General features: G+C 45.2%; 1 protein-coding gene across 2 annotated transcripts in view; it reads left to right on the top strand.

Annotated features, from left to right (window-relative positions):
- Positions 1-13,357, top strand: part of ADAMTS17 (ADAM metallopeptidase with thrombospondin type 1 motif 17) — a 327,885-nt gene that overhangs the window by 239,602 nt on the left and 74,926 nt on the right. The window lies entirely within an intron of this gene.

The following is a 13,357-nucleotide window of genomic DNA, read 5'->3' as shown; positions in this document are numbered from 1 at the left end:
TGAAGCCTAAGGAGAGTCATTCAGCTGGATTCCTTCTGAGCGGGAGAATTCCCTCTGAGTGTATTCTGTGGGCTCCATTCCCCACCTCTGCATCATCCGCAACAAAGGTCAGCCCAGTTCTCGAGCACCAGGGCATTTGGAGTCTGCGCTGAACATGTAGTGTTCTCTCTGCAGGTCACAGGTGGCACAGAGTGCCACGGAGACAGCAGGGTGCCCAGAGGCTGCCTCTGCTCCTAGTCCACTGGCATGGGATATGCTTTGGCCCCTGTCCTTCTGCCAAGCTCATCCCATGTTCCCATCTTGGGTTCAATTTCAAACTAGAGGTGGCTGACCTTACACTCAGGTAGGTCTTCCTCAGAGCTCTTCACGTTGTAATCTTTCAGCCTGTGTGGCAAGGTGCTCATTGAGATCGAAAAAAGAAGAGAAAAAAATAAGATGTAATTTCTTGGGTCTCGAACTTTCTATAGGTTTCCCAGTGGGCCTTAAACTCTTATTTCAATTTCTGCTCAAACTCTTATTTCAATTTTTGTCACTGATATTAAGAAAAGGGCTTGTTTGTCTACATTTCTGCCTTTGTAGAGTGCATATAAGTATCCAGGACTTTCTTTGACGTGGTCTCTACTTACGACTCTCAGAGTCTAATGAGACAGACAGGAAATAAACCTCTAGTAGGCATCTTTACAATGAGGACTGCCATCCTGTTATTTAAGAGTTAGGAAATGCTTAAAGGCACAGAGGTGCTCCCCACACACCTGCCTTGGGGGAAGCCATACACACAGGTACACCTGTGTCCAAGTACCTGCATCAGGACTCATTGGCACATGTCCTGTGGGTCCCCCATGTTCCAGGCAGCCCCGCCACCTCCTCCATGGCTTTGTCACCTGCCATTCACCCCATGTCCTTAGGGCTGTGATGGCTACCACTGTTCCTGCTGCCAGGGTAAGGCCTGCCATCCCTCAGGTTGACATCCACGTGGATCTATATCAGCCATGTGGTTCTCCCCAGCCTCCCTTTGTGGACTGTGCCTACACCCTGCCTAGCACTCCCTGCCCAGCTGTCCCAGCTGTCACTCAACAAATAGAACTACATTTACGAATGCTTTCTAAAACAGGACGTCCTGCTGCTTTGGGTAGCTTCTTGCAGGAGGGAGACAGCCATTTTACTAAATTCTTGAAGACCCCCACTCCCTCTCTTTCTGCCTAGCTAAGGAAATGAGGGCAACCTCACCAGTACTTGGGGTGGAAGCCTCATCACCTAGTGTCACCCCCAGAAGTTACGCTTCCTAGCCCGTGCACTAGGAATGCACCACTCCTCCCAGGGAATGCCATTTCCTCTCCCCAGGCACACTGGTCCTTCCTGCGAGGCCCATAATCTGGGTATCCCAGAGCTGGCTCCTTTCCAAGGTCGGTTTACAGTTTCCTCGATCAAGCACTTCTGCATATAAGTTGGCTTCTGCATATAAGTTGGCTTCTGATCCTGGTTTTGGAGACTTCCCAGCACCTTTCCTGTACCTGACCCCAGCCCTCCAGGTGTCCGGAAAAGACAGGAATGTTTACTGGGTCTCTACGTTTTTGTGGCAATATATGAATGACAGAATCAACTCACTTCTCAACTTCTAATTCCTCGGGTGACAAGGAACTTTTCACTGGAACTCATTTTAGGGCCAAGAAGTACTAGCTAGTGGATGCTGCCTGGGGGATCAGCCCTCCTGCTGGTCCCTGTGAGCTCCTGCAGCCTCAGGGCATATACACAGATCAGAATGAGCAGAGCTACCCTGGGGCTCTTAGAGCTGACCCCTGTCCCTCCAAGCCTGCTGTGCAATATCACTGTGCTCACTCCACGGAGCAGCAAGACTGGAGCTCCAAGAGCTTAGCAGGCCGTTTTTCACTTCCCAAGTCCGCTGCGGTTCATGGAGTCCCTCAGAATTGCCCTGGGCTGTCCAGTCATAGCCAGAGATAGCTGATGGGGAAGGTCTTTCATCACAGAACACATGTGCCGCCTGCCCATTGTCACTGCTTTGTTGTGTACACACTGGGGCAGACCCCCATCCCCAGGAGGTGGGTCTAGAGCTGCTTCAGCAGGACATATACATAGGAGACAGATATAGCGTCTCAGAGCAACTTCTGAGCTCCCCAGAAATACTAGGTCTCCATGGCAGGTCAGAGCCAGCTTCATCCCTTTATCTTATCCAAAAATCATAATCCCGGTATTCTGTGGCCCGGCTCAAGACATGGGCAATCCTGAAGGTGGTCCACACTTGTCTTGTTTCTCAATTTGGTTCCAACAGGCCTGGTTTCCACTCAGTGCTGGCTGCTTTGGACGCCGACCTGGCATAACTTTGAATTAGTCTCACATTTGCTAAGAGCAGTTCCTGAAAAATTTCACCCCACCTACTTTCAGCCCACGCTGGCTGGCTTTCTGCTCAAAACCACCTGGAACAGGAAATGCCTCTGCAGTTTGTGTCCACAGCTAAGAACAGAGCTGGCAGCACTCCAGTGGAAATAAAAGAAGCTGACTTGATGCCAGATTAGAAGTAGGTTGACTGTGGGTCAGGTCTTCTAGTTGAATTCAAGAGGGAGAGAGAGGTAAAGAACCCCACTCTGGCCTCTGTGTAGCTCCATGCCAGAGCGAGACACACAGACAGGGTCATAGCTCAAGTCTGCCTCTAAACAGGAGCCATGCTCTCTCATGGGAAACCCACTCCTTCCTCCCTGAACAGCTCATCGTTTCCCCCACTGGGTCTAGAATTCCAGGGACAGGGCATAACGTCCACAGAGAGGAAGAAGGGGCTGGTACGGAAATGGATGTCAGCACACACCCTCACGCTCCAGACATCGCGGGGATTTGTTCTGCTGCAGTTGCTAAGGAAAGTGTGTGCTACCCATGCAGGGCCCCACAAAAGTCTCTCTAATTCAGTGGTTCTCAACCTTCCTAATGCCGGATGTATTTTCATTGTTACAATTGCGACCCACAGGTTGAGAACCGCTGCTCTAATTGTTGAGAGGCTTCTTAGCAAAATGCACAAAAGCAACCCTATTACATCTTGGAAAGTGGTTTAAAACATGCAATCTCTGGACCAGGCAGAACCAGCAAAGGAAATCTTCCCCAGAAAATCTGAACTTTAGATATTGCTAAGGCAATCAGGTTGCTCGAGGAATTCCCTGTTCCTTGCTCTGTTATTTGCCTGTACAATCAAATCCACACTACGTGGTATAATAACTAATCTCAAAATGCTTACAGACAAAGGGACTTGTGTATACCCATTGATGTCCAAGGGCTGAGAGGGCCAGGAAAGTGCAGAGCTCAGTGTGTGTTTGAGGTCTTAAGAAAAAGGGTGTACTGCGCAGAGGGCCTTGGAGTAGACTCCTGCATGGAGGCTTGCAGAGCCGCTGCCTCACAGCCCTTGCACACTCTGCTCTGTACAGCTCACAGAAGGCAGGGAAGCAGCCCAAGCTGCCACGGAAGAGGACAAGAGGTGACCTGCGTTCTCTCTCTGGAACCAACATGGCCCCACAAAGTCATTGCCTCATTGGACTCTTATGTTGAACCTACTTATTCCCTATTAAAAACAATCCAGATGTTCCAGCAGGCAGAAATGTCACTCTTTTGAGGGGGTGTCAGGAGCCAAATTCTGATTTTAGCAGTAAGTTCCAATCTGGAGGCATGGACCACAGAAACCTGCCATTGAATCTTGCTAAGTTACACCAAAGTCAGCAAGTTAGAAGCGATCTTCACACCTCCTGCTTTTAACTGCCTCTGTTTTCCTCTCCCTGAGAAGTGTGCAAATAAATGTCACCTGAGGAAAGGGTGCTGGGGCCAAGGTGGGTGCCAGGCAGCAGCCAGATAGCTGCATCTGCAGAGGCCAGGAGCTTGCAACCGCTGTAGGGGTGGCCATGAGCAGTGCTTGGCATGCGCAGTTTGTCCTTTCTGCAGTCAACAGTTGAGGCCACACCCATACCCCTCTCAGCTGCCTCAGTAGCCCCAGGCCTCCAACACAAAGACAGGCATCTTTAGAACCTTTGGGGGCACCCAGCCACTGTGGGTGGCTTGTGACAGCCAATTCCATGCCAGGTGTATAACTTGAAATCCCCCATGACAAGGTTGTTTGCATCTTAGGTAGCAACATGTGCTGTAAAACTAGGCTGTTGTCCCCAGAGAGCTAGTTGTCACCTGTGCTCCACTAGCTGGCATGCTCCTCCCCCACTCAGAAGCTGACCTTGTCAGGGCTAGTCCATGAGCCATGTCTGGCTCTGTCACTTTCTGTCCCCTAGCTCCTTGACCATACCCAGCAACCCCTCCACACTCTCCCTGTAGCTCACTCTTGAAGTTTCTTCTCTACCCACCCCACCAAGGACAAGGGAGACTCCGCTCAGTGATACCCCAAGCCCCAGCTGGCTTCTTCTGTGTGTAGCTGCTGTATCACGCCCACAGCCAGGCCTCTGGGGGGAGAGGCCCGCTGGCCCCCATGCAGTGTTTTCATGGGTGCTTCATAATCACCCCCATGGGTGTCCTCCTCCCTTCTCCCAGTCTTCCCACTCCTGACCTCTCAGATGTCTGACTTTGGACATGGAAGCAGGGTAGTTGTCAGTTTATAATTCAGTAAGTCACGTTAAAGCGTCTTGTAACAAGGGCCAGGGGATTGCAAAAACAAGGCTGAGTGAAAGAGCCATGTTGTCAGGAGTCTGAGTGCCAGGATGGAGCAGAGGCCAGGAGACAGTCTGCAGCATGGATGGAGTGTGCAGGCCTCCCCTCTCTTAAGAGACTAAGCTCAGTCTGCTGAGCCTCTCTGTGGTTTCTTGGTATCCATAATAGTAGTTTTCTTTCCTTACCTGCTGTGTTCTCATCATGATTAGTGTTTTATTAAACCAACTTCCAAAAGGCACATGTGAAAGCCAAACCCAGTTCTCCATTGCTGAGGGTCAGCTTCAGGCACTGCTGGATCCAGGGGCTTTAAAATGACATAACCAGGGACCTCCGCTCCCCCGCCAAGCCTGAGCAGCTGCTCCAGCCGCTCCCGCACTGAGGAGCACGCCAGGAATCTGCAGGAGCCGAATGCGGTGAGATCAGAAATCCAGGAGTGGATCAGTGGGATGTTTCTGGCTTAGAATGTCTCTTGAAGACAGTGAGTCTGGGGAGATAAGAATCCAAGCATCTCAGGCTGGTGGGATCTGCCTATAATCATCCCTTTGAGTATACCGGGAGTCAGCAAGGGACTTCTAGACCCCAAGAGGAGGACAAAAACAGTGGAAAACTGGCAAGTGGTTGTATATGTTCGATCAACCTAATCCCGCCAGCAGCCATAAGTACAAGCAGCAGTGAGACTACAAACCGGAAAGGCCTTACCTGTGAACTGTTTCGGTGTTTTTGGACTTGGCACTCAGTTGAACTGCCTTGGGCAGAGCTTGAGCAGGAGTTCAGAGAACTTTGGGCATTGTCTAGGGCCCCAGACTGAGCCACTGAGCCAGATGGAGCTAATAGTGTTTGGCTGTGGGCCGCAGGGAGCCATTGTGAAAGAACTGCCCCAGCAAGCTCCGCCCTCAGGGTCACAAAGCAAGGATCGGATGGGAGCTAGTAACCTAATGACTGAGCAGCCTAAAGGCGGGGAATGAGCTCCCTTCCAGCCTTAACCCTCAGGGGCAGAGTGAGACCGGTTTTGGCATACTGGAGTCTTGGGCTATTGCCCTGGGTAGAGTGCTGTGGCGTCACAGCTCATAGAAACCTCAAACTCCTGGGCGTGGCACTGCCCGGACCTCCATAAGAGCTGAACCGCAACCCCTGACCCGCGACCCACACCCGTCAGGCCTCTGTATGCCCTGATCAGAAACTGCGGGAGCCGCGCAACCCTGTGTCCTCCCTCATGTACCCTCCCTGACTCCACACCGGCCCACTCATCTGGCCAGGGACTCTGGTAGTCGCGTGCCCTCTGGAGCCCTCCCTGTCTCTGCACAGAGCCCTTCTCCTGGCCATACTACTGGAGCCTTGGGCTCTCTGTGCCAAAGTCACTGGGTGCCAGGCACTACCAGAACCGTGTGCACCACCTCCCGCCCTGTTGCTGAATCCAGGTGTGTCACACTCTGGAGCGGCTTCCACGACCAGTACGGCCTGGCTGGGGCACCCCCAGAGGAACTACACAGGGTCACTCCCTACAAAGATCCAGGAACAATAGAGTGATCACGCTGGAGTCTAATTTGGAGAGACACCTCCCCAACTCTGAGGAAGGCCAGAGGCAATGGTGAAAAACAATCATGAGGCGAAATCAACAGAAAAACTCTGCCAATATGAATAATCAGAGTAGATAAACTCCCCCAAGGATCAATGGGGCAGACACAGCACAAGATCCCGTGCACAAATAGTTGAGATGTCAGAAATCGAATTCAGAATCTGGGGATAGCAAATAAGATCAAATTAGATTTCCAAACAGTAACCCAAAAGATATCTCAAGAATTCAACGAATTCAAAGAAAAAATGACCAAAGCTTTTGACACATTAAGACAAGAAGCTGCAGCCCTCAAAGATCTGAGAAACACAGTAGAATCCCTCAGTAACAGAATGGAGCAAGCAGAAGAAAGGATTTCTGACATTGAAGATAAACCTTTCGAACATTCCCAAACTCTCAAAGAGGAAGAGAAATGGAGAGCAAAAAACAGATCATTCACTCAGAGAGCTCTGGGATAATTCGAAGAAAATCAATATTCATCTTATAGGGATCCCCGAAAGCGATGAAGTGGCTTCACAAGGCACAGGGTCTGTTCTCCATGAGATTATGAAGGAGAACTTTCCAGACATGCCAAGAGATTCTGAAATTCAGATAGCAGACAGTTTCAGAACTCCAGCACGACTCAACCCAAATAAGACATCCCCTAGACACATCATAATCAATTTCACTAAAGTTAATATGAAGGAGAAAATTCTGAAAGGAGCCAGACGAAAGAAAACCATCACCTACAAGGGCAAGAATATTAGAATAACTGCAGATCTCTCTGCTGAAACCTTTCAAGCTAGAAGAGGATGGACATTGACTTTTAATCTCCTAAAACAAAATAACTTTCAACCCAGGATGCTGTACACAGCTAAACTGAGTTTCATTTATGACGGAGAAATTAAATACTTCAATGACATCAGTATAACCTAGCTTATTGTACCCTCAATGAATCCCCAACAATAAAAAAAAAGTGGGAAAAAAAAATACTTCAATGACATTCACATGTTGAAGAAATTTGCCATAACTAAACCAGCTCTCCAGGATATTCTCAGACCTATCCTCCATAAAGACCAGTGTAATCCTACACCACAAAAGTAAACCCACCCTGAAAATCTTGATCAAATTCCAACTTCCACAGTTGCAAAAGGATTAAAAATGTCCACCAGACTCTCGAAAGGCTTATCAATATTCTCAATTAATGTGAATGGTTTAAATTGTCCTCTAAAGAGGCACAGGTTGGCTGACTGGATACAAAAACTCAAGCCAGATATCTACTGCATACAAGAATTGCATCTTACATTAAAAGACAAATATAGACTCAAGGTGAAGGGATGGTCATCTGTACTCCAGGCAAATGGAAAGCAGAAAAAAGCAGGCATTGCAATCCTATTCGCAGACGCAATAGGCTTTAAACCAACCGAAATAAGAAAGGATAAGGATGGACACTTCATATTTGTTAAAGGTAATACTCAATATGATGAGATTTCAATTATTAATATTTATGCACCCAAACAAAACACACCTCAATTTATAAGAGAAACTCTAACAGACATGAGCAACTTGATTTCCTCCAGTTCCATAGTAGTTGCAGATTTCAACACCCCTTTAGCAGTGCTGGATAGATCCTCTAAAAAGAAACTATGCAAAGATATTTTAGATTTAAACTTAACCAATCAACATCTGGACTTAACAGACATCTACAGAACATTTCATCCCAGCAAAACTTAACACACATTCTTCTCATCAGCCCACAGAACATACTCCACAATTGACCACATCCTAGGCCACAAATCTAACCTCAGCAAATTAAAAAAAAAAATAAAAATTATTCCTTGCATCTTCTCAGACCATCATGGAATAAAAATTGAACTGAATAAAAACAGGAACCTATATACCCATACAAAAACATGGAAGCTAAACAACCTTATGCTGAAGGGCAGATGGGATATAGACAAGATTAAGAAGGAAATCGCCAAATTTTTGGAACAAAACAACAATCAAGACACGAATTACCAGAACCTCTGGGATACTGCAAAGGCAGTGCTAAGAGGGAAATTTATAGCACTGCAAGCCTTCCTCAAGAAAACGGAGAAAGAGGAAGTTAATAACTTAATGGGACATCTCAAGCAACTAGAGAAGGAAGAACACTCCAACCCCAAACCCAGCAGAAGAAAAGAAATAACCAAAATCAGAGCAAATTAAATGAAATTGAAAACAAAAGAACTATACAACAGATCAATAAATCCAAAAGTTGGTTTTTTGAAAAGATCAATAAAATAGATAAACCTTTGGCCAACCTAACCAGGAAAAAGAGTAAAATCTCAAATTTCATCAATCAGAAATGGTAACAATGAAATAACAACAGACCCCTCAGAAATTCAAAAAATCCTTAACGAATACTACAAGAAACTCTACTCTCAGAAATATGAAAATCTGAAAGAAATCGACCAATACCTGGAAGTACGCCACCTACCAAGACTTAGCCAGAATGAAGTGGAAATGTTGAACAGGCCTATATCAACTTCTGAAATAGCATCAACTATACAAAATCTCCCTAAAAAGAAAAGCCCGGGACCAGTTGGCTTTACGTCAGAATTCTACCAAACCTTTAAAGAAGAACTAATACCGATATTACTAAACCTCTTCCAAAATATAGAAAAAGAAGGAATATTACCCAACACATTCTACGAAGCAAACATCACCTTGATCCCCAAACCAGGGAAATACCCAACAAGAAAAGAAAGTTATAGACCAATATCACTAATGAATATTGATGCTAAAATACTGAATAAGATCCTAACAAACAGAATCCAACAACACTTCAAAAAAATTATATACCACTACCAAGTGGGATTTATCCCAGGGTCTCAAGTCTGGTTCAATATACATAAATCTATAAATGTAATTCAGCACATAAACAAACTAAAAAATAAGGACCATATGATTCTTTCAATTGATGCAGAAAAAGCTGTTGATAATATCCAGCATCCCTTCGTGATCAGAACACTTGAGAAAATTGGTATAAAAAAAAAAAGAAAATTGGTATAGAAGGGACATTTCTTAAACTAATAGAGGCCATCTACAGCAAATCCACAGCCAATGTCGTATTGAATGGAGTTAAGTTGAAATCATTTCCACTTAGATCAGGAACCAGGCAAGGTTGCCCATTGTCTCCATTGCTCTTTAACATTGTAATGGAAGTTTTAGCCATCGCAATTAGGGAAGAAAAGACAATCAAGGGTATCCACATAGGGTCAGAAGAGATCAAACTTTCACTCTTCACAGATGATATGATCATATATCTGGAAAACACTAGGGATTCTACTACAAAACTTGTAGAAATGATCAAGGAATACAGCAATGTCTCATGCTACAAAATCAACACCCATAAATCTGTACCCTTTATATATACCAACAATAACCAACCTGAAAAAACAGTCAAGGACTCTATTCCTTTCACAGTAGTGCCAAAGAAGATGAAATATTTGGGAGTATACCTCACAAAGGACGTGAAAGATCTCTACAAAGAGAACTATGAAACCTTAAGAAAAGAAATAGCTGAAGATGTTAACAAATGGAAAAACATACCATGCTCATGGCTGGGAAGAATCAACATTGTTAAAATGTCTGTACTACCGAAAGCAATGTGTAATTTTAATGCAATTCCTATTAAAGCTCCATTGTCATATTTTAAAGATCTTGAAAAAATAATACTTCATTTTATATGGAATCAGAAAAAAACCTCGAATAGCCAAAACATTACTCAGAAATGAAAACACAGCATCAGACACAAAATCACGCTACCAGACCTGAGACTGTACTATAAATTGATAGTGATCAAAACAGCATGGTATTGGCACAAAAACAGAGAAGTAGATGTCTGGAACAGAATAGAGAACCAAGAGATGAATCCAGCTACTTACCGTTATTTCATCTTTGACAAGCCAATTGAAACCATTAAGTGGGGAAAAGATTCCCTATTTAACAAATGGTGCTGGGTGACCTGGCTGGCATCCTGTAGAAGATTGAAACTGGACCCACACCTTTCACCATCAACTAAGGTAGACTCTCACTGGATAAAAGATTTAAACTTAAGACATGAAACTATAAAAATACTTGAAGAAAGTGCAGGGAAAACTCTTGAAGGAATAGGCCTGGGTGAATATTTTATGAGGAGGACTCCCCAGGCAATTGAAGCAGTATCAAAAATACATTACTGGGACCTGATCAAACTAAAAAGCTTCTACACAGCCAAGAAAAATAGTAAGTAACGCAAGCAGACAGCCCTCAGAATGGGAGAAAATATTTGCAGGTTATACCTCCTATAAAGGTCCAATAACCAGAATCCACAGAGAACTCAAATGTATTAACAAGAAAAGAACACGTGATCCCATCTCAGGGTGGGAAAGGGACTTGAAGAGAAACTTCTAAAGAAGACAGATGCACGATCTACAGACACATGAAAAAAAGCTCATCATCCTTAATCATCAGAGAAATGCAAATCAAAACTACTTTGGGATATCACCTAACCCCAGTAAGAGTAGCCCACGTAACAAAATCCCAAAACCAGAGATGTTGGCGTGGATGTGGAGAAAAGGGCACACTTCTACACTGCTGGTGGGAATGCACACTAATATGTTCCTTCTGGAAGGATGTTTGGAGAATACTTAGAGACCTAAAAATAGACCTACCATTCAATCTTATAATTCCTTTACTAGGTTTATACCCAGAAGACCAAATATCACAATATAACAAAGACATCTGTACCAGAATGTTTATTGCAGCCCAATTCATAATTGCTAAGTCATGGAAGAAGCCCAAGTGCCCATCGATCTACGAATGGATTAATAAATTGTGGTATATGTACACCATGGAATATTATGCAGCCTTAAAGAAAGATGGAGACTTTACCTCTTTCATGTTTACATGGATGGAGCTGGAACATACTCTTCTTAGCAAAGTATCTCAGGAATGGAAGAAAAAGTATCCAATGTACTCAGCCCTACTATGAAGCTAAATTATAGCTTTCACATGAAGGCTATAACCCAACTATAGCACAAGACTATGGGGAAAGGGCCAAGGAAGGGGAATGGAGGGGGGAGGTTAGGGTGGAGGGAGGGTAATGGGTGGGGCCACACCTAGGGTGCATCCTAGAATGGGTACAGGCGAAACTTACTAAAGGCAGAATACAAATGTCTCCATACAATAAGTAAGAAAATGCCATGAAGGCTACGTTGAACAGTTTGATGAGAATATTTCAGATTGTATATGAAACCAGCACATTGTACACCTTGATTGCACTAACGTACACAGCTATGATTTAACAATTAAAAAAAGAAAGAAAAAATAAAAAACAAAATGACGTAACCAGGAAAATTGTCTGTTTCCTGGCACTGCTGTCTGTCATCTCTGGGGCTCTCTTCCCATGTGCTGGCAGATGCAAGCTTTCATCAAGCTTCTGGGCAACCCTGGGAAGAAAGCTGCCTCTTCCCGAAGTGAATGAAAGTCCCACTGCCCAGGGTTGGACTCTGGGGCCAAGCCTGAAGCTGTGGTGGGGGTTGGCCTCCACTCCATGTGACTGGAGGAAAAACAGATTCCTGAGGAAACCCAGGGCACCATTGCTTGATGAGAAAGAGACAGATGCTGAGTCGCAAGCACAGTGGTGTTCACAACAGCCATAAAACAGAGACAAGGTCAGGGCCAGACTTCTGACCCTGAGGCCCCAGCAGGCAGAGATGTCAGAGAGTCACCAAGGGTGACGGTCAGTGTATGTGGGAGTCGGCTGGTTAGTGCGGGTGGCCTGGCCAAGGAAGAGAACTGCTGCCCAGCTTCTCACTGGTGTTTGTGTGACTGGGCTCAGCACACAGCTTTTAGGACACTTTTTGTCATCTCTCTGACTCCTTTTTACAAGGCATCTTGATATGCTCAAGGGTCCGGTACCCCAATAGTAACCACTGTGGCTTTCTCCCTGCCCACAACCTGTGGCCCTCTCCATCTCTCCCCTCCTTTTCTCAGCCAAACTGCTGAGGAGATACTGCTTCTCTGCTACCACCTTTTCTTTACTTTTTTTTCTTTTTGAGATAGGATCTTGCTGACTCCCAAGCTAGAGGGCTGTGGCATCACCATTAGCTCACTATAACTCCAAAGCCCTAGGCTGGACTGATTCTCCTGCCTCAGCTTCCCAAGTAGCTGGGACTACAGGCACCTGTCACTATGCCTGGCTAATTTTTCTGCTTTTTGTAGATATTGGGTCTTTCTTTTGCTCAGGCTAGTGTCAAACTCCTGATATCAAGCCATCCTCCCGCCTCTGCCTCTCAGAGTGCTGGGATTACAGGCATGAACCACCATGCCAGGCCTCTGAGGTTTTTCTTAGAGGACTCTGGCCTCATGTTCTTTCTGTCTGCTGCTTCCCACAAGCCCACTGTAATTCCTAAAATCAAATGTACACATCTATACATAAGAAACAATTTTCCAAACCTACAGATAAGTTGAAAGAACAGTGAGTATCCATGCCACCTTCACCTACGTTGATTCACTAATAGTTAACACAAGCAAGTACATGTTAGATCATTTACTCACTGAAAGCTTTGGAAATTCTGAGGTTATTTTTACAAGGATATGTAGAACATGAGACCTTGTAACCATTAGAGCCTGGAATTTGTTCTGAGAACAGGTCTTAGATTTTCACATTTCAGCATGTGTCATAAAAATCTAGACTGCTATAACCTGAAGAAGACAGGGATTCAAAGTTGCCAGAGTGATGAGTGTTCTGGGCCTGGTCTATTAGATTCAGATCTACACTCTACAACTCAATAGCTGTGTAACTTTAAGCAAGTTACTTAACCTCTCTGTGCCGCTGCTGTCTCATCCATGAAGTGAGGAAGATAGTTCAGCATTGTTGAGAAGATTAAATGAGTCAGAGTTTATGAAAGTGCCTCTTAAATGGCAGTTTGCAAATGTGGTGGAAAAAAGGAGAGGAAATTTCCGCATCCCAACATTCTCCCCCCTTTTTAGTACCAGGTAGAATTTCTTGAAGGAAAACAGACTCAGCTCCATGTGGTAGAGCTTTCTCTTTTCTAGGCCTTCCCTGGAGTCCCATAATCTTCAGCCACTTACAGCCACCCCACTGTCTCCAGTGAGACCTCACTGGAAGTC

Source organism: Nycticebus coucang, chromosome 2 (assembly GCF_027406575.1).
Source record: "Nycticebus coucang isolate mNycCou1 chromosome 2, mNycCou1.pri, whole genome shotgun sequence".
NCBI classification, from domain to species: domain Eukaryota; kingdom Metazoa; phylum Chordata; class Mammalia; order Primates; family Lorisidae; genus Nycticebus; species Nycticebus coucang.
Note: the sequence above shows the minus strand (reverse complement) of the source record. Positions and strands in the feature narration are given on the sequence as shown.